Source organism: Orcinus orca, chromosome 1 (assembly GCF_937001465.1).
Source record: "Orcinus orca chromosome 1, mOrcOrc1.1, whole genome shotgun sequence".
Lineage (NCBI taxonomy): Eukaryota > Metazoa > Chordata > Mammalia > Artiodactyla > Delphinidae > Orcinus > Orcinus orca.
The window spans coordinates 60,495,249-60,519,083 of record NC_064559.1 but is presented as its reverse complement, the minus strand read 5'-3'; the positions used below and the strand labels follow the sequence as shown (position 1 = coordinate 60,519,083).

Below are 23,835 nucleotides of genomic sequence, written 5' to 3'. Positions count from 1 at the left end.
CAGTGGTTTACAAAATATGTTCTATGGAACACTACTTTCCAGAGATGTGAAAAGAATATCATAAATACGTTTGAAAACACTGCATAATATAGTTCTCTTCTTAAAGAATCTTAATGCAGGTTAGCATGTTAAAGGCTCTGAGAAGTCCTTCAGAGTAGAGCTATGTTCCACATCTGTCTAAGTTGGTATTTTCCCAGTCTACTTGATTATGGATACCTTTTTACCCTACAATACCATTCTCTGATATATCTCTAACAGTATGAAAATAATATATGCACAAGGTTATTCATTATGGTATAATTTTTAATAACAAATATTGGGAACAATCTAAATATAAATGCACAGCGTTTACCTTTTCTCCATAGACTATGTGTGCATAATTAATACTTACAGAGTCCTAGAGAAAATGACTCCTTCACTCCCTGGGGAGCATTCTAACCAACATATATTTGCCTTTCTGTGTGCTGTGTATACAATTTAAATTTCAGTCTCAGAAAAACTGCAAATTACAAAATGTGTGCCAAGGGCTCACTGTGTAGACAAATGTTTCTATAAGCATTGGTTCTCCTCTAATGAAAATAGTCCTGTTGATAAAAATAAGGAAAACATTTTGTGCAAGTATAAGTTTCTCCCAGCCTCCTACCCATATAAGCAGAAATGTAAGCTGTTTTCCTGTCATCTTTTACATCTATCTTCCAAACTTTGGTGCTGGCTTGGACCTTCATTTTCCCTTTTGCAAGTAATCTTGTAAAAGTTCAAGGTAGGAAGAAATTGTATTGAGATTTGTTTTGCTGAGTGATTGGTTCCAAAAGAAATTTGGCTTTGCTTTTGTGAAGTTCAACATGATATAGTGTGACTGTTTCATAGCTCACTATTTTTAGGAATGTTTTTATTTGTTTAGGTGTTCTAAGAATATGAAGCAGAACCTCCCTGTCTTAGAATAGACTCATTGCAAATAAGCAGCCTCTCCAAAAATGTTGTAAATGTAAAAATTCCGAGGCAAATATGATATACTCCTAGTCTGCTCTGTTTCTGGAGACTTAACAGAATCAAAGAAAGTCCTGACAAGGCAAAATAAACTATAAAGTTTATGAGAGGTGGGAGCAAGGAAGACAATAGAGACCATACGAGGATAAACCATGTAAAAGGGGGTCTCTTCAAAAGCTTGACAGCATACTCTTTTGGTGAGGCTGAAGGGAAGCATTCACTTCCATACATTGCTGGTGTGGATGTGAAACAGTACCCCACTTATAGAAAGGAATTCAGCAATATCTAGCAAAACTACACATGCATTTATTCTTTGACCAAGCAATCCAATTTCTAGGAATTTGTGGTGAAGATACACTCCAACAATATAAATATATATATGTACAAGATTATTCATTATACTCTAATTTTAGTAACAAAATATTGGGAACAATCTAAATGGACAAAATAGGAGACATTGAATAAACTATGGACCCTCTATACAGTGGAGTGCTATTCAATTACATTGTTAATTTTAAAAAATCAAGGTGCTTATTTTACAATAAACAGATGCATACCTTATTTATCTTATTTCCCTTTTTTAATACTAAAGGAAGCGTACTATATACTCCTTGAGTATGCTACCTTTAGTATAAAAATAGGGAAATTAAGTAACTATGTATGCATCTGCTTATTTTGCAATAATAATAAGCACAAGAAGGATAAATCAGAAATTAATGAATTTGATTTTCTCCTGGTGTTAGGGAATAGGGTGGAAGAGAATGCGGCTTCTTTGACTATATAATTATATATTGTTTTGACTTTTGAGCTATATTCGTGTTTACACATTAAAATAAAAATAAAATAAAATAAAAAATAAAAATAAACTAACATGAGTAGAAAAAACAAAACGTAAAAAAACAAAACGTAAAAAAACAAAACGTAAAAAAACAAAACGTAAAAAAAACAAAAACGTAAAATTGAATGCAAACAGGAAATAATTGACCCTAACGGTATTGACAACATAAACTCAGAGGAGAAAAAAAAGAGCCAATCCAAGTACCAGTGGAGCATTGTACTCTAACTGTACATGCTCAGCAGATATATTCTATGGACAAAAAGAAATGCAAAAAATTTCTTGAACTTTAGCCTGTAGGGTTTTATTGGTAGTGAAATTGATATACTAATCCTGAAATTGTTTTTCATGTGTTATAGGATTGAGTAAATGAATAAATATATTGATGTTATTGGGAACTAAGATCATCAGTATGGGAAAAGGGAAATTAAAATATGAATTTGACAACCCTTATATGGTGAGATATCCATATAAGCTCATTACTTAATAAAATATATCTCCTAGCTCTGTCTGACAGGGCCTAGATTCAGTGGCAATCCTAGTAGAAATATGCACACCTATTGTCAGAACTTAATTTCTCATTACTATTCTCCACTAAAAGGACCAAGGTCTCCTTGGGGAAATGACTGACCCCAGGTCTGGAGCAGGAAAAGCACAAAGTAAGCCTGGAATTTTTTGCTGTGCCAGAAGTAAGCAAATGCTCAAAAACTTATGGGAACATATCTAAAGGACATATGAGGCAGCTTGAAATAATCCTCACTGGCCAAATATGGGGCAATTTGAACATGAGAAAGAATATTGAGAATAATGAATTATAACATGTTGATTACAAAAGAATCCATGAACCCATAGAGAAAGAAGGAAGATGAAGCCCTTGTTTACAGAAGAATATCAAAATAAATAAAGAGGAAGTGACAGAACAGGAGAAAAATTATTTTCCAAACAATGATTGTAATAGTCAGTTCAGGCAAGTATTATTTTTAAGCATTTTGAATACATATAAAAAACTTTTTTTCATAAAAAATAGGTTATGCTACATACCAGGGGTTTTTTGGTTTGGTTTTTTTTTTTTTTTTTTGATGAGGAACCTTATTGTTATATCTATTGATAGATCCGGTTGACCACATTTTTACCTATTGATTGACAATCAGACATTATGTGCCTCTTGACGTGATACAGTAGGAAATATACAGCATCATGTATGAAATATCCTTGCCTAAATAAATGAACCTGAATCTAGAGCAAGCGTCTAAATCTGTCAGTTTATAGGAAATACAATCCCATACTCATTAAAATGATAAAACTTGGTAAGTCTGACCTTAGCAAGTTTGGTGAAGATGTGGATCATTGGAAATTCACACCTAGCTGGTGGGAGTGCAAATTGGCTCAAGCAGTTTGAATTTGACAGTACTTAAATGATGGGAAAAAAATCATCTTCTTTCAGGCAAGTGTTATTAATGGATGTATAATACTACTATTCGGTAAAGATGGTTGGAGAACAAGGTATTTATACAGTTTCAAGGTAACACCCTAAAGATAACTTATTCATTACAAGTGGGTAAAGGTGCCTTTACAATGGAGAAATCTGACAGATACCACCTTAATCTAGTGATCAAACTTAATGTCACCAATAATGTATCAAATTGAATCATGTGTTTCTTAATATGATACAAGTATCATACAAAGGAAGGATACAAATCATCAATGTGGTATTCTTCTGTGTTGAGCAGTACCCAAGGTAAAGGAGAGCTTTAGTACTTACTTTCCAGGGTTGTTGGTTTTAATCCATTTTGAGGATCTTAGATTCTGTATTTTCTTGTCAGTTCAGTAATTAATTTAAGAAAATGGCTTTTATATTTTATTCAATATCTTGGTTGTTTTAATGTGGAGAGTCTTTCAAGGTTCCTAACTCATCAAATGGCCAGGAATGGAAAACAGCATGGTTTCTTTTGAAAATATCTAACTCTGCACTTACTTACGTGTGTCACTTAGATTAATAGAGCCCTTTTGCCTAGTAATGTGGTACCATGTGAGAAGAGCTATAAAAAATGTTTATACCCTTTTATTCAATAATATGGCTCTTGAGAATTTATTCTAAGGAAATAATTTAACAGTAACAAAACGCTTAGCACAAAACATAATTTGATTTGGACAACCAAATACTGGAAACAACCTAAATGTCCATGGGGAAAATCATTTACTCTGCAACCACTAAAATGCTCATTATGAAGATAGTGGTAACATGGAAGATGGTTCTGAGGCTGAATTTTATAAGTGAACATAAAATTTGCATATATGTCGATTGCAAATTCTAGAAAAATGTATGCACGTAATAAGACAGTACACAAAAGATAGTTGTGTTAGATTGGTGGAATTATCTTTGATTTTGCTGTTTTAATTTTTTCTGTAGCATTTGATGCATCGTTTTAGTTTTAATATGCAAAAGAATCTGCCACTCGTCTTTGTCACTTCAAGATGAAAAGAGACATGTTTGACTATTCTGTTCTTACTGGAGTCTTGACAGTTTCCTGACATGTAAAATGGGCATACGAATCCCAGTTTAGATGAGATAATATTAAAGAATCTAGCCCAGTAATTGGCACATAGAAGGTAGTTAATAAACGGTCATTGAGGTTTTTCTCTCATACTTAATCATGGTCAGGTGAGGGGTGGGAGGGATCAGTGCCCCCCTAGAGGTTCAGTGTTGAGGTGGCAACATCAATCCCTGCGAGAGAAGATCTTGGGAAGGATGGTGGTTCCAGAGCAGACAGCAAGGTGAGAATTCAGGAGCAGATACCTATATAAGAAATAACTGTTTACCAATTTCTTCCCATGCAAGGTACCCCTTTCCACTGTACTTTGCTTACTCTTACATGAATGAAGGCAGAGGAAAGGAAGCCAAGTTTACTCTTAGCTATTCACCGTGCTGTTTAATCTGCCTCAGTCTTTCTTGTCTGCTCAAACTGGAATGTAGGTCTGAGTTTAAGTCCCTGTTTGGCCACTTACAATGTGACCCTGGGCAAGACACTTGTGTTCTCTGAAACTCAGTTTCTTCATTTTTAAAATGGGGATATTAATCCACACCCCACTTGTCTTTCAAGTGTTTTGTAAGGTCTCTAATCTAAACATAGACAAGTTTTTATTATCATTATGTTGGTAAACTATTTTGAGATATGATACCAGAAGTGTTTGGTTTAGCTCCACTGGCATGTTTCAGTTCAGAATATGGAATTAAAAGGCTTTATCCTCAAAAATGACTTCCATCCTACTTTTATATCCCCATTCTCTACCACCAAGCCCTCAGGAAATGGAAAACTTTTCATGGTTAAAAATAAATCTTGTTGAGTGTTTGACATCCATGTGTTCAAACCATATATTGAAAAACTGGATATATTTCTGTTGTCTATATAGAAATTGGGGACATATTGTTGAAGAGAGAGAGGACAACACATTTATCAGCAAATATTGCATCTTTTACAGAATGTCCCAGACAGTAGACAATCCCCAGGGATTGGTGTCTACAAAGAGTGTTAACATGTGGATGAATGAGGCAGTCAAAATGGAGCTCCTACAAGTTTGCATGAGGACAGGTGGATGGTCCAAATGAAAAGATAGGAGGTTGTGAAAAATTGGTGGGTGTAAAAATTGTTACAACATATTCTGGAGGAAATTTTGTCAATAGTTATCAGCCTTTAACCCATTGACCCAGCAATGCCATTTCTTTCTTCAGAAATATCCATGTAACTCCCTCTTGTGAGAGCACTGGAATCACAACTAACTGCAGAACAATCATTGACAGGAAGACACTGGAACTCACCAAAAAAGATACCCCACATCCAAAGACAAAGGAGAGGCCACAATGAGATGGTAGGAGGGGCGTAATCACAATAAAATCAAATCCCATAACTGCTAGGTGGGTGACTCACAAACTGGAGAACACTTATACCACAGAAGTCCACCCACTGGAGTGAAGGTTCTGAGCCCCATGTCAGGCTTCCCAACCCGGGGGTCCGGCAATGGGAGGAGGAATTCCTAGAGAATCAGACTTTGAAGGTAGTGAGATTTGACTGCAGGACTTTGACAGGACTGGGGGAAACAGAGACTCCACTCTTGGCAGCACACACAAAGTAGTGTGCGCATCGGGACCCAGGGGAAGGAGCAGTGACCCCAAGGGAGACTGAACCAGACCTACCTGCTAGTGTCGGAGGGTCTCCTGCAGAGGCAGGGGGTGGCTGTGGCTCACCGTGAGGACAAGGACACTGGTGGCAGAAGTTCTGGAAAGTACTCCTTTGCATGAGCCCTCCCAGAGTCTGCTATTAGCCCCACCAAAGAGCCAGGTAGGCTCCACTGTTGGGTCGCCTCAACCAAACAACAAACAGGGAGGGGACACAACCCCATCTATCAGTAGACAAGTGGATTAAAGTTTTACTGAGCTCTGCCCACCAGAGCAACACCCAGCTCTACCCACCACCAGTCCCTCCCATCAGTGCACAATCCTCTTGGATAGCCTCATCCACCAGAGGGCAGACAGCAGAAGCAAGAAGAGCTACAGTCCTGCAGCCTGTGGAACAAAAAACACATTCACATAAAGATAGAGAAGATGAAAAGGCAGAGGGCTATGTACCAGATGAAGGAACAAGACAAAACCCCAGAAAAACAACTAAATGAAGTGGAGATAGGCAACCTTCCAGAAAAAGAATTCAGAATAATGATAGTGAAGATGATACAGGACCTCAAAAAAGAATGGAGGCAAAGATTGAGAAGATGCAAGAAATGTTTAACAAACACCTAGAAGAATTCAAGAACAAACACCTAGAAGAATTCAAGAACAAACAAACAGATAAATAATACAATAACTGAAATGAAAAATACACTAGAAGGAAGCAATAGCAGAATAACTGAGGCAGAAGAACGGATAAGTGACCTGGAAGACAGAATGGTGGAATTCACTGCCACAGAACAGAATAAAGAAAAAATAATGAAAAGAAATGAAGACAGACTAAGAGAACTCTGGGACAACATTAAACATAACAACATTTGCATTATAGGGGTCCCAGAAGGAGAAGAGAGAGAGAAAGGACCAGAGAAAATATTTGAAGAGATTAGAGTCGAAAAATTCCCTAACATGGGAAAGGAAATAGCCACCCAGTCCAGGAAATGCAGAGAGTCCCAGGCAGTATAAACTCAAGGAGAAACACACCGAGACACATAGTAATCAAACTGACAAAAATCAAAGAAAAATTATTGAAAGCAACAAGGGAAAAATGACAAATAACATACAAGGGAACTCCCATACGGTTAACAGCTGATTTCTCAGCAGAAACTCTACAAGACAGAAGGGAGTGGCATGACATATTTAAAGTGATGAAATGGAAGAACCTACAATGAAGATTACTCTCCCTGACAAGGATCTCATTCAGATTCGATGGAGAAATCAAAAGCTTTACAGATAAGCAAAAGCTAAGAGAATTCAGCACCACCAAACCAGCTCTACAACAAATGCTAAAGGATCTTCTCTAAGTGTGAAACACAAGAGGAGAAAAGGACCTACAAAAACAAACCCAAAACAATTAAGAAAATGGTCACAGGAACATACATATCCATAATTATCTTAAATGTGAATGGATTAAATGGTCCAACCAAAAGACACAGGCTTGCTGAATGGATACAAAAACAAGACCCATATATATGCTATCTACAAGAGACCCACTTCAGACCTAGGGACACATACAGACTGAAAGTGAAGGGATGGAAAAAGATATTCCATGAAAATGGAAATCAAAAGAAAACTGGAGTAGCAATACACATATCAGACAAATTAGACTTTAAAATAGACTATTACAAGAGTCAAAGAAGGACACTACATAAAGGATCAATCCAAGAAGAAGATATAACAATTGTAAATATATATGCACCCAACATAGGAGCACCTCAATACATAAGGCAGCTGCTAACAGCTATAAAAGAGGAAATCTACAGTAACACAATAATAGTGGGGGACTTTAACACCTCTCTTACACCAATGGACAGATCATCCAGACAGAAAATTAATAGGGAAACACAAGCTTTAAATGACACAATAGACCAGATAGATTTAATTGATATTTATAGGACATTCCATTCAAAAACAGCAGAATACACTTTCTTCTCAAGTGCTCATGGAACATTTTCCAGGATAGATCATATCTTGGGTCACAAATCAAGCCTTGGTAAATTTAAGAAAATTGAAATCGTATCAAGTATCTTCTCCAACCACAACGCTATGAGACTAGATATCAATTACAGGAAAAAAAATCTGTAAAAAATACAAACACATGGAGGCTAAACAATACATTACTAAATAACCAAGAGATCACTGAAGAAATCAAAGAGGAAATTTAAAAATACCTAGAGAAAAATGCCAACAAAAACACGATGATCCAAAAACCTATGGGATTCAGCAAAAGCAGTTCTAAGAGGGAAGTTTATAGCAAGACAAGCCTACCTCAAGAAACAAGAAAAATTTCAAATAAACAATCTTACCTTACACCTAAAGGAACTAGAGAAAGAAGAACAAACAAAACCCAAAGTTAGTAGAAGGAAAGAAAGCATAAAGATCAGAAGAGAAATAAATGAAATAGAAACAAAGAAAACAATAGCAAAGATAAATAAAACTAAAAGCTAGTTCTTTGAGAAGATAAACAAATTGATAAACCATTAGCCACACTCATCAAGAAAAAGTGGGAGAGGACTCAAATCAATAAAAGTAGAAATGAAAATGGAGAAGTTACAACAGACACAGCAGAAATACAAAGCATCCTAAGAGACTACTACAAGCAACTGTATGCCAATAAAATGGACAACCTGGAAGAAACAGATAAATTCTGAGAAAGGTATAACATTCCAAGACTGAACCAGCAAGATATACAAAGTATGAACAGACCAATCACAAGAAATGAAATTGAAACTGTGATTAAAAATCTTCCAACAAAATAAAGTCCAGGACTGGATGGCTTCACAGGTGAACTCTATCAAACATTTAGAGAAGAGCTAACACCCATCCTTCTCAAACTCTTCCAAAAATTGCAGAGGAAGGAACACTCCCAAACTCATTCTATGAGGCCACCATCACCCTGATACCAAAACCAGACAAAGATACTACAAAAAAAGAAAATTACAGACCAATATCACTGATGAATATAGTTGCAGAAAAGCTCAACAAAATACCAGCAAACAGAATCCAACAACACATTAAAAGGATCATACACCATGATCAAGTGGGATTTATCCCAGGGATGCAAGGATTCTTCAATATACACAAACAAATCAATGTGATACACCATATTAACAAATTGAAGAATAGAAAACATATGATCATCTCAATAGATGCAGCAAAGGATTTTGACAAAATTCAATACTGATTTATGATAAAAACTCTCCAGAAAGTTGGCATAGAGGGATCCTACCTCAACATAATAAAGGCCATATACAACAAACACGCAGCAAACATCATTCTCAATAGTGAAAAACTGAAACCATTTCCACTAAAATCAGGAACAAGACAAGGATGTCCACTCTCACCACTATTATTCAACATAGTTTTGGAAGTCCTAGCTATGGCAATCAGAGAAGGAAAAGAAATAAAAGGAATACAAATTGGAAAAGAAGAAATAAAACTGTCACTGTTTGCAGATGTCATGATGCCATACACAGAGAATCCTAAATGCCACCAGAAAACTACTAGAGCTAATCAACGAATTTGGTAAAGTTGCAGAATACAAAAGTAATGCACAGAAATCTCTTGCATTCCTATACACTAATGATGAAAAATCTGAAAGAGAAATTAAGGAAACACTCCCATTTACCATTGCAACAAAAAGAATAAAATACCTAGGAATAACCCTACCTAGGGAGAAAAAAGACCTGTATGCAGAAAACTATAAACCACTGATGAAAGAAATTAAAGATGATACAAGCAAATGGAGAGAAATACCATGTTCTTGGATTGGAAGAATCGATATTGTGAAAGTGACTATACTACCCAAAGCAATCTACAGATTCAATGCAATCCCTATCAAATTACCAATGGCATTTTTTACAGAACTAGAACAAAAAATCTTAAAAGTTGTATGGAGACACAAAAGGCCCTGAATAGCCAAAGCAGTCTTGAGGGAAAAAAACAGAGCTGGAGGAATCAGACTCCCGGACTTCAGACTATACTACAAAGCTACAGTAATCAAGACAGTATGGTACTGACACAAAAACAGAAATATAGATCAATGGAACAGGATAGAAAGCCGAGAGATAAACCCACGCACCTATGGAGATAAACCCACGCACCTATGGTCAACTAATCTATGACAAAGGAGTCAAGGATATACAGTGGAGAAAAGTCTGTCTCTTCAATAAGTGGTGCTGAGAAAACTGGCCAGCTACGTGTAAAAGAATGAAATTAGAACACTCCCTAACACCATACACAAAAATAAATGCAAAATGGATTAGAGACCTAAATGTAAGACCAGACAGTATAAAACTCTTAGAGGAAAACATAGGAAGAACACTCTGACATAAATCACAGCAAGATCTTTTTTGAACCACCTCCTAGAGTAATGGAAATAAAAACAAAAATAAACAAATGGGACCTAATGAAACTTCAAAGCTTTCGCACAGCAAAGGAAACCATAAACAAGATGAAAAGATGACCCTCAGTCTGGGAGAAAATATTTGCAAACGAATCAACGGACAGAGGATTAATCTCCAAACTATATAAACAGCTCATGCAGCTCAATATTAAAAAAAACAAACAACCCAATCAAAAATGGGCAGAAGACCTAAATAGACATTTCTTCAAAGAAGACATACAGATGACCAAGAAGCACATGAAAAGCTGTTCAACATCACTAATTATTAAAGAAATGCAAATCAAACCTACAATGAGGTATCACCTTACACCAGTTAGAATGGGCATCATCAGAAAATCTACAAACAACAAATGCTGCAGAGAATGTGGAGAAAAGGGAACCCTCTTGCACTGTTCATGGGAATGTAAATTGATACAGCACTATGGAGAACAGTATGGATGTTCCTTAAAAAACTAAAAATAGAATTACCATATGACCCAGCAATCCCACTACTTGGCATATACCCAGAGAAAACCATAATTCAAAAAGACACATGCACCCCAATGTTCATTGCAGCACTATTTGCAATAGCCAGGACATGGAAGCAACCTAAATGCCCATCAACAAATGGAATTGATAAAGAAGATATGGTACATATATACAATGGAATATTGCTCTGCCATAAAAAGGAATGAAACTGGGTCATTTGTAGAGACATGGATGGATCTAGAGACTGTTATACAGAGTGAAGGAAGTCAGAAAGAGAAAAACAAATATCATATATTAAGGCATATATGTGGAACCTAGATAAATGGTACAGCTGAACAGGTTTGCAGTGCAGAAATAGAGACACAGATGTAGAGATCAAATATATGACACCAAGGGGGGAAAGCGTCCAGGGGAAGTGGTGGTGTGATGAATTGGGAGATTGGGATTAACATATATACACTAACATTTATAAAATGGGTAACTAATAAGAACCTGCTGTATAAAAAAAATAAAATTTAAAACTTCCAAAAACTAAAAAAGATATACATATAAAAATTTGCTCATTGCAGTACTATTAGTAACAGCAAAAAGAAAAAATCAGAAACAACCTAAACTATGGTACATATAGGTCATCAAAATACTACACCACCACTAAGAATGTTAATATAGACATACAATTTGGTGAACTTGGCTTAGGTCTTAAGCAACTGACTTCTTAACATTGCACCTAGAACTGGACTTACCCACTTCATCTCTGACCTCACATGTCAAACACAAGTCTTCTCCTGAAGGACAACACCTTATACCACATAGCACAGAGTAGGACACAAGTTCTCTGTGGGCAAGCAGATCCCAAAGAGAAGGGAGGGAGGGACTGAAACACTGTGGGATCAACTCCTTCTCCTGATCTCTCCAGTGTAAGGAGGTGGACAGTTGCTGAAAGAATTACTCCAGTGAACCTCTCATCATAATAATACAATAGCCTTTTGCCTGCATCTCTAGTGTAGCACTCATTTCATGCCCTTTCAAGAATAATATCCATTTCATCTATTTTCTACAGCAATTAGCACAGTGGCTGATACAAGGAAAAAAGGCTCCATAACAGCTGGGTGAATTAACTAATAAAAACCATTGAAGATGGGAATAGCAGGCCTCATAGAAAGAAAACTATAGCCAAATATTGACATCATCCTGAAATCAGATTTAGTATATGCAAATAGCATGTATTTAGAATGTGGGTTTTATGGTCAGTAAGAAAACATCTTTGTATTATCTTACCCAACCACATTATCAGTTCCACATGTCACTGAACCTTTTTTTCTTTTTCTTTCTTCTTTTTTTTTGCTGTATGCAATCTTTCTGTTCTTCAGATTCAGTAATGCTTATTTAGCTAACTTGAAGTTCAATAATTCTATTTGGTCATCGCCAATCTACTGTTAAGTCCACCCAGTGAATTTAAAAACTTTAGACACTATATTTTTTAGTTCTAGAATTTTCACACTTTTTTGTAGTTTCCATTTCTCTGCTGAGATTTCCTATTTGTTCATTAATTATGACCATATTTTCATTTACATTTTTGAGCATAATTATAATAGCTGATCTAAAATCTTTGTCTCAGTTTCCAACACCTGAGTTATTTTGGGGTCAGTCTCTATTACATTGCCTTTTTTAAAAGTGTGGGTCACATTTTCTTGTTTATTTATATGTATAATAATTTTTTTGTTGCCACCCGGACATTTTGAACTGCTCATTGTGGAGATGCTGGATTCCCTGAAGATTATGGAATATTTTTTCTACCAGGCAGGTAACTCAACTGAACTCAAACTCTAAACTCTAACTCCTTCATAATGGACAGCAGCAGAAATCTTTGTTCAATTCTTTGAGCCTTAGCCATATGCTTGACCTCTACCATCCACACAGCAGTTCATGAGCAGCTAGAGATTTGGGCACATTATATACAGAATTTGGGACTCCCTTTCTCTGGAGTTCTCCTTTTCTAGATTTTTTCCCTCTAGCTGCTATGGTTGCCCTGAACTTTGCCTTCTGACTCTTCAGGTCAGTAAGATTTTGGATTTTCTATCTAAGTTTTAGCCTTGTCTGAGGCAAAAGTTTGACAAAAATGGGAAAAATTTTCATCTTGGTGCTATTCCCTTCTTCCAAGTATAGATGACCTCCCTCCCTTTGGGTTGCTCTCTGGAGTCCAGAGTTTATGGTTGTTTTCTCTTGGAGAGTTGGTTTGTTAGGGACTACTTCCCTGTAGCTGGAAGTTGGAATCTTCCAGATATAATTGGCCTTTGAACAGCATTCTTCTCTGGAAAGGACTTTTAGCTACTTGCTGTGTACCTCCTTATTTTCCATTTTTCTCAGCCATAATCTTTTTATTTCCTTACTTCTTAGTCAGGTATTTTTTCTGCTTGAAGATTCAGTGATTGTTATCATGTCCTCCATATTGTTAAATATAATGCCCCCCTTGTATTTATAAAAAGGAATATATAGTGTTGTTTATTAGTGAAAATGATATAATAAAAAAAAGTACAGGTCTTTGCAGCCAGGGAATCAAGGTTAACATCTCAGATTCTCACTTATTAGCTGAATGACCTTGACAAACTCATTTATTCTGGACAAAAAACAGTTTTCTAATTTGTAGAATAAAGTTAATAACACCTATTTTATGGATTGCTGTGAGGACAAGAAATAGCTAACATAGCCCGGCCTGGTATCTGGCACAGAATAGGTGCTCAAAAAATAGTAGCAATAGCATTTTTAAAAATAGGGTTTATTTTTAGAGCAGTTTTAGGTTCATAGGAAATTTGAGCAGCATGTACAGAGCTCCCATATAACTCCTTACCCCTCCCCATGCATAGCCTACCCCATTATCCACAGGCCTCACCACTCTGGGGTACATATGTTACAATTGATGACCCTGCATTGACACATCATTATTACCCAAAGTCCATAATTTACCTTAGAGTTTGCTCTTGGTGTCATACATTCTATGGGTTTGGATAAATTTCTAATGAGAATGGACTTGAGGATACAGGGAGGGGGAAGGATAAGCTGTGACAAAGCGAGAGAGTGGCATGGACATATATACACTACCAAACATAAAATAGATAGCTAGTGGGAAGCAGCCGCATAACACAGGGAGATCAGCTCGGTGCTCTGTGACCACCTAGAGGGGTGGGATAGGGAGGGTGGGAGGGAGGGAGACACAAGAGGGAAGAGATATGGGGACATATGTATATGTATAACTGATTCACTTTGTTATATTACAGAAACTAACACACCATTGTAAAGCAATTATACTCCAATAAAGATGTTAAAAATTTTTTTTAAATTTCTAATGATATATATCCACCTTTGTAGTATTATACACAATAGTTTCACTGCCCCTAAAAGCCTCTGTGCCTCCAAACCCATGACAACCACTGAACTTTTTTCTGTCTCCATAGCTGTGATTTTTCCAGAATGTCATGTGGTTGGAATCATAAAATATGTAATTTTTTTATTAATTAATTTATTTTTGGCCGTGTTGGGTCTTCGTTTCTGTGCGAGGGCTTTCTCCAGTTGCGGCGAGCGGGGGCCACTCTTCATCGCGGTGCGTGGGCCTCTCACTGTCGCGGCCTCTCCCGTTTGCGGAGCACAGGCTCCAGACGCGCAAGCTCAGTAGTTGTGGCTCACGGGCTTAGTTGCTCCGCGGCATGTGGGATCTTCCCAGATCAGGGCTCGAACCCGTGTCCCCTGCATTGGCAGGCAGACTCCCAACCACTGTGCCACCAGGGAAGCCCCACAATATGTAATTTTTTAAGGGAATTTTATTATTTTTTATTTATTTATTCTTGGCTGCGTTCGGTCTTCATTGCTGTGTGGGTTTTCTCTAGTTGCTGCGAGCGCGGGCTACTCTTCGTTGCGGAGCATGGGCTTCTCACTGCAGTGGCTTCTCTTGTTGTGGAGCACGGGCTCTAGGCACCCAGGCTTCAGTAGTTGTGGCATGTGGGCTCAGTAGTTGTGGCTTGCTGGCTCCAGAGCACAGGCTCAGTAGTTGTGGTGCACAGGTTTAGTTGCTCTGCAGCATGTGGGATCTTTCTGGACCTGGGATCAAACCCGTGTCCCCAACATTGGCAGACGGATTCTTGACCACTGCGCCACCAGGGAAGTCCCGGTCCCTGATTTCTTGTTTGCTGTCAGCTGAGGGCTTTTCCCAGTTTCTTGAGGTTACTCACATTCCTAGGTTTGTGACCCCCTTCCTCCATCTTCAAAGCCAGCAATAGTGGGTAAACTCATTCTCTCACTTTGAATCTCTTCTCTTTTTTCCTCTATCTCATCCTTTTATAACCTAACCAGGAAAGGTTTTCTGCCTTTAAGGTCTCATGTGATTAGACTCGGCCCACATGGGTAATCCAGGATAATCTCACAATCTCAAGGTCTGTACCCTTAATTACATCAGGAAATTCCTTCTTGCCATGTCATGCAACATAATCACAAGTTCCAGGAATTAGAGTTTGGGCATTTTGGGAGGTCCATTACTGTGCCTACTAAATTATCTAAAGGTAAAAATTCATTCATTGACTTATTCATTTATTCATTTTTTTCAACAAATATTTATTTAGTGCCTACTATATACCAGAAAATTTACGAGGCATTGGATGTTCTGTCCTATTTCACTTGTGAACTGTGAGAGGCGATAAAGAATTTGTGCATTGAGCAAATTTATCTGCTGAATTTTCTCTTGTGCCACATATTGTCTACAAGGAGAAAAGGCCTGGGAGGGAACTGACAATATAGGAGACTCTCAGACAACCGTAACTGTGGTGCGTGGTCATCCGTCTCTAACTCCTATGCTGATTCAGTTCACTTTTCACAGATCAGGGGCTGGGTGTGCAATGAGGAATTAATGATGTGGATGTACTGCTGTGAGAGTTATCTTTAATTCAGAAAGAATCAATTCCTGTAACAATACATAAAGGCTTATGATGTGTGCTATGGTGTCACACTAGCATTCATAAATATAGGTTTTTCCCTACAAGAGCTTACAATTTAATTCAGGAGATATGGCACTTCAAATAGTTTGATAACAATGCAATATTGCATTTCATTAAAGCAAAAGTCATGCTTCACTTGCAGGGAGCTTAAGAAGGGCACAACCAGTGAAGGTTTGAGATGTAGGAAAACTTCCTTTCCTTCTTGTGTATGTCACCAGCAGGGGTGGTGCTGGAGGTGAGAGAGAAGGATCAGAGTTCTCAATACCAACTGTGGCCAGAGCATCTCATTAATTGATGGACTACAAATAAAAGATAGCATTGTCATTATATATCCTTTCTCTGTTAATCTGTTATCTTCCTTGAGAAAGAATATCTAGGAAAAATTACACAAAATATGATACTCAAACACTGACAATACCAAATGCTGGTGAGGACGTAAGAGGAACTCATTCATTGCTGGTGGGAATGCAAAATGGTACAACCACTTTGGAAGACAGTTTGGTAGTTCCTTACAAAACTAAATATACCCTTACGATATGATCCAGCAATGCTGCTTGTTGGTGTTTACCGAAATGAATTGAAAACTTATGTCCACCTAAAAACCTGCACACAGATGTTTATAGCAGCTTTATTCATATTTGTCAAAACCTGGAAATGATCAACGTGTTCTTCAGTAGGTGAATGGATAAATAAACTATGGTACACTTGGAAAATGGAAAAGTGCTAAAAAGAAATGAGCTATCAAACCATGAAAAGATATGAAGAAAACTTGAATGTATATTATTAAGGGAAAGAAGCCATCTTTCAAAAATACATATTGTGGGCTTCCCTGGTGGCACAGTGGTTAAGAATCCACCTGCCAGTGCAGGGGACATGGGTTCAAGTCCTGGTCTGGGAAAATCCCACGTGCCGCGGAGCAACTAAGCCCGTGTGCCATTAACTACTGAGCCTGCGCTCTAGAGCCCGTGAGCCACAACTACTGAGCCTGCGCTCTAGAGCCTGCCTGCCACAACTATTGAAGCCCACGTGCCTAGAGTCCGTGCTCCACAACAAGAGAAGCCACCGCAATGAGAAGCCCACCGCAACGAAGAGTAACCCCCGCTCACCACAACTAGAGAAAGCCCGCGTGCAGCAACGAAGACTCCAACGCAGGCAAAAATTAATCAATTAATTAATTAATTATAAAAAGAAATCAGGGACCCTAGTCCTAAAACCACAAGGAACTGCATTCTGTCGACAACTCAGATGATGGACTTCCCTGGTGGTGCAGTGGGTAAGACTCTGCGCTCCCAATGCAGGGGGCCTGGGTTTGATCCTTGGTCAGGGAATTAGATCCCACACGCATGCCACAACTAAGAGTTCACATGCCACAACTAAGGAGCCCGCCTGCCACAACTAAGTAGCCCATGTGCTGCAACCAAGACCCAGCACAACCAAATAAATAAATATTTTAAAAAATAATAATAATACTCAAATGAGCAAGGAAGTGAATCTTCCCCTAGAGCCTTCAGAAAGGAATGCAGCCCTATGACACCTTGATTTTAGCCGGGTGAGACCTGTGTCAGACTTCTGACCTACAGAATTGTAAGATAATACATTTGTGATAATTTATTACTGCATCAATGAAAAGCTAATACAGAAAGACTTAAGCAAGAGAGAGTGAGCTCTTCCCTGAAAACTTTGCAGTTATATGGGCCTACACTGGACAAACTTCTCAGAAGATTAGCTGATTCTATGGTAAACTATTATGTCTAGTCCTCCAGCCTCACTTTCTTAGACTCACTGTATGTCCAGTATATCCACAGGAAAGTCCAAGCTGGACCCTGCGTAGCTGGAAGAAAAGATGGGGATTGGAAATGAGCTGTGCTCCAAGAGACAAGACAAATGGTCAGAGTCTGGCCTCTCTTTCTCATGTCTAAGGCTGAAGTCTTGTGAGTGTTTCCCCTTCACGACTGTTGTTGACAGTCCAGTAACCTGATGGAACTTGGATCATATGAAGGATATGACAGTGATAATGGCTCTGACTTCCAGGGATTCCAATGTCCCATAGCACTCATTGAACAAATCTGGTTGGAAATGACTTAAATGGGGAATTTCCTGAACATACTCCCTATTGTTACAAAGCCAGGTTGGCTTCCTCACCTACAGTTATGCCAAGCAGTCACTACACAGTCTCTAGGGACATGGTATTAGTGATTCCTTTCAAACTACCAACTTCTTAATAGACATTTATACTAAATGCAAAAAGAGTCGATGGCTTTTCCACCAGAAGTGGAATTGGCTACCCAACTGGAAAAGAAGACAGGGTAATCTCCAAGAAGCCACTAAATGAATTGGCACCTGACTCTGCATTGTACATTTCCTTATTTTACTTCTCAGCACTGACAGGGCCTTTATTTCAGAATATCAATTTGATGAGTATTAAGTCATGTCTCTGAGAATTTGATCCAAGGAAAATTTGTTCCTTGGACAAGAAAGACCTAGTTTGGGGTCTGGAGTCATGTGGTTGACCTAACTAGATAAGTATAGTTAGTAACAACAGTGAGTTAGGACTCTCAAATTCTGTTGAACGGCCAGAGTGCTGACCAGAAACAAGTGTGCTCTGGCCCATCTCACAAACAACTTGAAAATTTCCTTCAAAAATTTTAGATGTAGACACTTAGTAGCTAAGTCATCAAGGCACAGTTACGATTAACTAGACCCCTCGGTGACTTTAACAGACTTTTACACATTATTATAACTAACAGTGGATCCAAGCCAGCAGACTATGCCATATATGATTGACAGTCTCCACACTGCTAAAATACTTGTTTCATAAATACAGTAGAATTCATTTGCAGTTTTGACCCAGATGTTGGGCTAGAACTCTGCCCCCAATAAATCTGTTTTCTAATCTGCTACTACATAGAGGGATTTGAGTTCACTTGTCAATTTAGACCTGCTTATATGTGACCGGCTAATCTATTTCACTTCTCCATGCCTTAAGCATGAATGTACCAACCAACTCTAAAATACCTGCTCTTAACTTGACAAAAAAATACCCCGAGCTAGGACATCATTAGGCGAATGCTTAGATAGTTATAATTCTTGGTGGATGTTAAGGATCTGTCTTCTCTGGTTGAGAGATACGAGATAAAATGGGCCTATCCAAGTGATGGATTTAATGTGGGAATAGGTGAGAGAGAGGAATCCAAGGTGGCTCTCAGTGTCTGGACTGGGTAATAAATGGTTATATTAGTGAAGACAGAAAATAAAGGAGGATGACTGGTGTGTAGGGGAAGATAATGAACTCACATTTTAGCATACTGAGTTCCAGGATGTGAGACATCCAGGGCAACTCACCCAGCAAACCATTGGAATCCAAGGTCTGAAGCATAACCTAAAGCTGGTGGGATTGTAAAATGGAATATAGTTTGGCAGCTTCTTAAACTAAACATACACTCGCCATACAACCCAGGAATTGAAGTCTTGAGAGCTTATTTATTCACTGAGCATTTTTTATTCATAAAAAACTGGAAGAAATCCAAATGTCTTTTAGCAGGTGAATAGTTAAGCACATATGGTATATCCATTCGATATATACCATGGAATATTTACTCAACCTTACTTAAAATAAGGAATGAAATTTTGCCACTTGCAACAACATGGATGGACGTGGAGGGCATTACACTCAGTGAAATACGTCAGACAGAGAAAGACAAATGCTCTATGTTATCACTTACCTGTGGAATCTAAAAAATAAAACAATTGGATGGATATAACAAAACAGAAACAGAAACAGTGTACCTGTACACAGGTACAGTGGGGAGAGGGAAGGAGGAGGGGAAGATAGGGGTAAGGAATTAAGAGGTACAAACTATTATGTATAAAATAAATAAGTTACAAGGATATATTGTACAGCACAGGGAATATAGCCAATATTTTTTAATAACTTTAAATGGAGTTTAAAGTTCTTTCACAGATGAAGAAACGGAGGCACCAAAAGGTTAGGTAATTTGCCCAAGATCACACAACCAGTAACTGGTAGAGTTGGGTTTCTCAGGAGCCAGGAAAAACTGGACTCAGCCCCTCTCCCTGTCTACCAGCTGTGTGACTCGGAGAGTCCTCAGTTTGCTCATTTGTCACGTGGGGACAATAATCCCACTGTGAGCACTAATGACAGACTGGCAACAAAAGCTATGAGTGCTGTACCAGGGTGCCCAGGACTGCTGCTCCTAAAACCCCTCTCGATGATATATGTGTGGGCTGTCCCCCATACTCCCTCAGAATGCTGTGGAAATGTCTCTTGGCCTCTTTTCTGTACTGTGGATGTTTGGGTGCCCATTCTCATCCCCATCTCCTAGAGCCAACAGCAAAAAACATTTATCGAGTGCCCACTTATGTGCCAGGCACTGTGCTGGGTCCTTTACTCATATTATCTCAACTTGATCCTCACAACAGCTCTATGGGGTCTTGTCTGACTATAGACCTGGTACCAAGGTTGAGCCCCTTTGGGCTCCTTGGCTCTCAGCAGAACCTTGTGTCTTTCCACATGTGGAGTAACAGACCCAGCAAAAGGAAATGACCTGCCCAAGGACACCTAGCAGGTAATGGCAGAACCAGAATTCTGCAGATCTTCCGACTCGGTCTGCTGACTTTTCCTCAGCACTAGCTCGCCGTTATCCTTCCTTGGCTCACAAAACTTGCCAAGGATGAGCAGAGGTAAGTGGTGCCTGAGAGGCTGCCTTCTCCATCTTCCTCTCCAGTGCCTGGAACCTCCCCCTCCCCAGATCACCCCATTCCACTCCCACTCTCCTCCCAAATGTGAATAAAAGGAAGTCACAAAGTGTCAAAAAACAAACTATAAAAATATTGAATCACTATGTTGTATACCTGAAACTAATATAATATGTAAATCAACTGTACTTCAATTTTTTTAAAAAAAGGAAATGAATTGTAGTTATGAACTATAATTTGATTAATACACGCAAGAACATGGATGATCTTAAGGTCATTCTCAAAATGGTACGTGTTGTATGATTTCACTTATATAAAATTTTCAAATAACAAAATCATGGAAATAGAGAACAGATTGGTGGTTACCTGTGATTCAGGATGGGGAGTGGGAAAAGTGTGGGTGTAACTGTAAAGGGGTAGCAAAAGAGAGCCTTGTGGTTGAAGAGTTCTGTATCTTGATTGAGGTGGTAGTTTCATGAATCTACACTAGAACAAAATTACATAGAACTACTCACACACACAAGCAGGTAAAACTGGTGACATCTGAATAAGCTCTGTGTATTATACCAATGTCAACATCCCAGTTTTGATATTGGACTATAGTTATACAAAATCAGTTGATTTTAAGTAAAGGAGATTACTTTCATTAATGTGGATGAACCACATCCAATAAGTTGAAGGTCTAACTTAAGAGGAAAAACTGTGGTTTCCCAGAGAGGAAGAAGTTCTGCCTCAAGAACAACATCAAGTCCTGCCTGAGTTTCCAGTCCACTGGCCTCTGCCCTACAGATTTCAGACTTGCCAGTCCCCATGGACACATGAGCCAATTCCTTAACATAAATCTCTTTGTATGTGCTGGTACAATGAGGATTATAACAGCTTCATTTGTAAGAGCCACAAACTGGAAACAACCCAAATGTCCACCAATAAGTGAATGCATAAACAAATCATGGTTATCCGTAAAATGAAATGCTACTCAGTAATAAAAAGAATTAAATTATTGATACGCAGCAAGGATGGATCTCAAAACAATAACAAAGGTAAATGAGAAAGAATACCTACTGTATGATTCCATTAATATGAAACTCTAGAAAATGGAAACTAATCGATAGCGACAAAAAGCAAAACTGTTGTTGTCTAGGTGGGGATAGGGGTGAGGTTTGCAGAATTTGTGAGGAGGGAAGATGGATTAAAAAGGGGGCACAAGAAACTTTGGGGGTGACGGATGTGCTCATGATCTTGTTTGTGATGAGGTTTCGTGGCTGTACACATGTGAAAACTCACCAAATTGCAGACTTTACATTAAAATATTCAGTTTGTCATATATCTATTCTTCCGTAAAGTGGTTGGAAGGAAAGAAAGAAGGAAGGAAAGAAGGAAGGGAGGGAGGAAGGGAGGAAATTCCTAATCTTAAGAATTTTAGAGTCTTGATTTAGAATTGATGAAGGGCGTTGAGACTTGGTACGTATGAAGCATATAGGGAGAAGAGTCCACAAAGGCACCAGAAGTCCAGCACATGTACTCTTTTAAGGAAAGGACTTATGGACCGTCTCCTCCCTAATGTGTTGCATCACCACCACTGGTGGCTGTCCTTCTCCTCTGAATACTTTTTTCCAAGCTACTTGCCTAATCTAAGCCTTCCCCTTACTACTACATGAGAGACTCCCAGCTAGTTTCTTTCTTTTTTTTTTTTTTTTGGTACGCGGGGCTCTCACTGCTGTGGCCTCTCCCGTTGCGGAGCACAGGCTCCGGACGCGCAGGCTCAGCGGCCATGGCTCACGGGCCCAGCCGCTCCGCGGCATGTGGGATCCTCCCGGACCGGGGCACGAACCCGTGTCCCCTGCATCGGCAGGCGGACTCTCAACCACTGCGCCACCAGGAAAGCCCAATCAGCTAGTTTCTCTACCTCCAGTTCCTCCTCCTTCCAATACACCCTGCATTCCATGACAAGATAAATTTACCTTAAATTGAATTTGCAGTATATTACTTGTACAGTTAAAGATTTTTAACATTTTCCCACTATCTGTGGGTAAAAGGCTCTGACCCCTTAGCCTGGGCATCAGAGCTCTCCCTAAGCAGATCTCAAGCTGATTTCATGGCCCTCATTCCACTGCAGTACTTATCCACTCACTGGTCCTGTGCCTCTTGCTTAAGTTTGCTCTGCCACTGACTGTTTCTAGAGTAGTGTCCTTTCTCCATCTGGGCTACTCAACTGTATTCAACCTCCAAAGCCATTTTCTTACCCCACCTCCTACAAAGCCTCCCTTGACTACTTCTGCCTACAGTGATTTTTACCTGAGCTTTGGGACATTCTTCTGACTCTTTGATTCACATTTGCCCATAGATGATCTTATGATATTCCATGTTGACCTGTTTAGTTTCAATTTTCATTCAATAACCCATACATTCAACAAATTCAACAAGTATGTATTAAATTCCAAGTCAGAATAAGATTACTGCCTTTAAGTAGATTACAGACATGTTTGAGATTTTATTTGCTAACTGACAAGTAGAAAAATAATTATAACGTAGTAAGTTTTGTGATAGAAGTATTAATGCACAGAGCAGGGGAAACAGTCCAGTCTGGAAGCTGAAGATACTTGTAAGATTAGAGTGCACTGGTGTATATGATGATATTTGCTTGTTTTTTTTCCTCCTCAGTTGTCTTCCCTGAAGAGATGTCCCATTCTTAAGTTCAAGGATATTTCCTGGTTTAAATTAATCATATGTCTGACTTTGACTTAGAAATATGCTCATGAAACTTGGCAAGTAAAGACCAATTCCTGAAAACGACCACTCCTTAGAAAACATGCAGTGAACAGCAAAGGGGCCCAAGGGCAGAGGGCTAAGGAATTAAAACCCATCAATTTGCATAGGAAACAACTTGCTCAACCTAACCTTCAAAACTTTTATTACTATATTAGTCACTACAACTATTTTCTGATTGCTATGGTAATAGACTATTTAAAACAAGCCTTCATTAAGAATTGTTACAACGGACTTCCCTGGTGGTGCAGTGGTTAAGAATCCGCCTGCCAATGCAGAGGACACGGGTTCGAGCCCTGGTCCAGGAAGATCCCACATGCTGCAGAGCAACTAAGCCCGTGTGCCACAACTACTAAGCCTGTGCTCTAGAGCCTGTGAGCCACAACTACTGAGTCCACATGCCACAACTACGGAAGCCCATGTGCCTAGAGCCCATGCTCCACAACAAGAGAAGCCACAG

The 23,835-nt window shown here is 38.7% G+C and overlaps 1 protein-coding gene across 1 annotated transcript in view; it reads left to right on the top strand.

Annotated features, from left to right (window-relative positions):
* Window positions 1–23,835, top strand: part of FIRRM (FIGNL1 interacting regulator of recombination and mitosis) — a 246,035-nt gene that overhangs the window by 153,719 nt on the left and 68,481 nt on the right. The gene's annotated exons all lie outside the window — the stretch shown is intronic.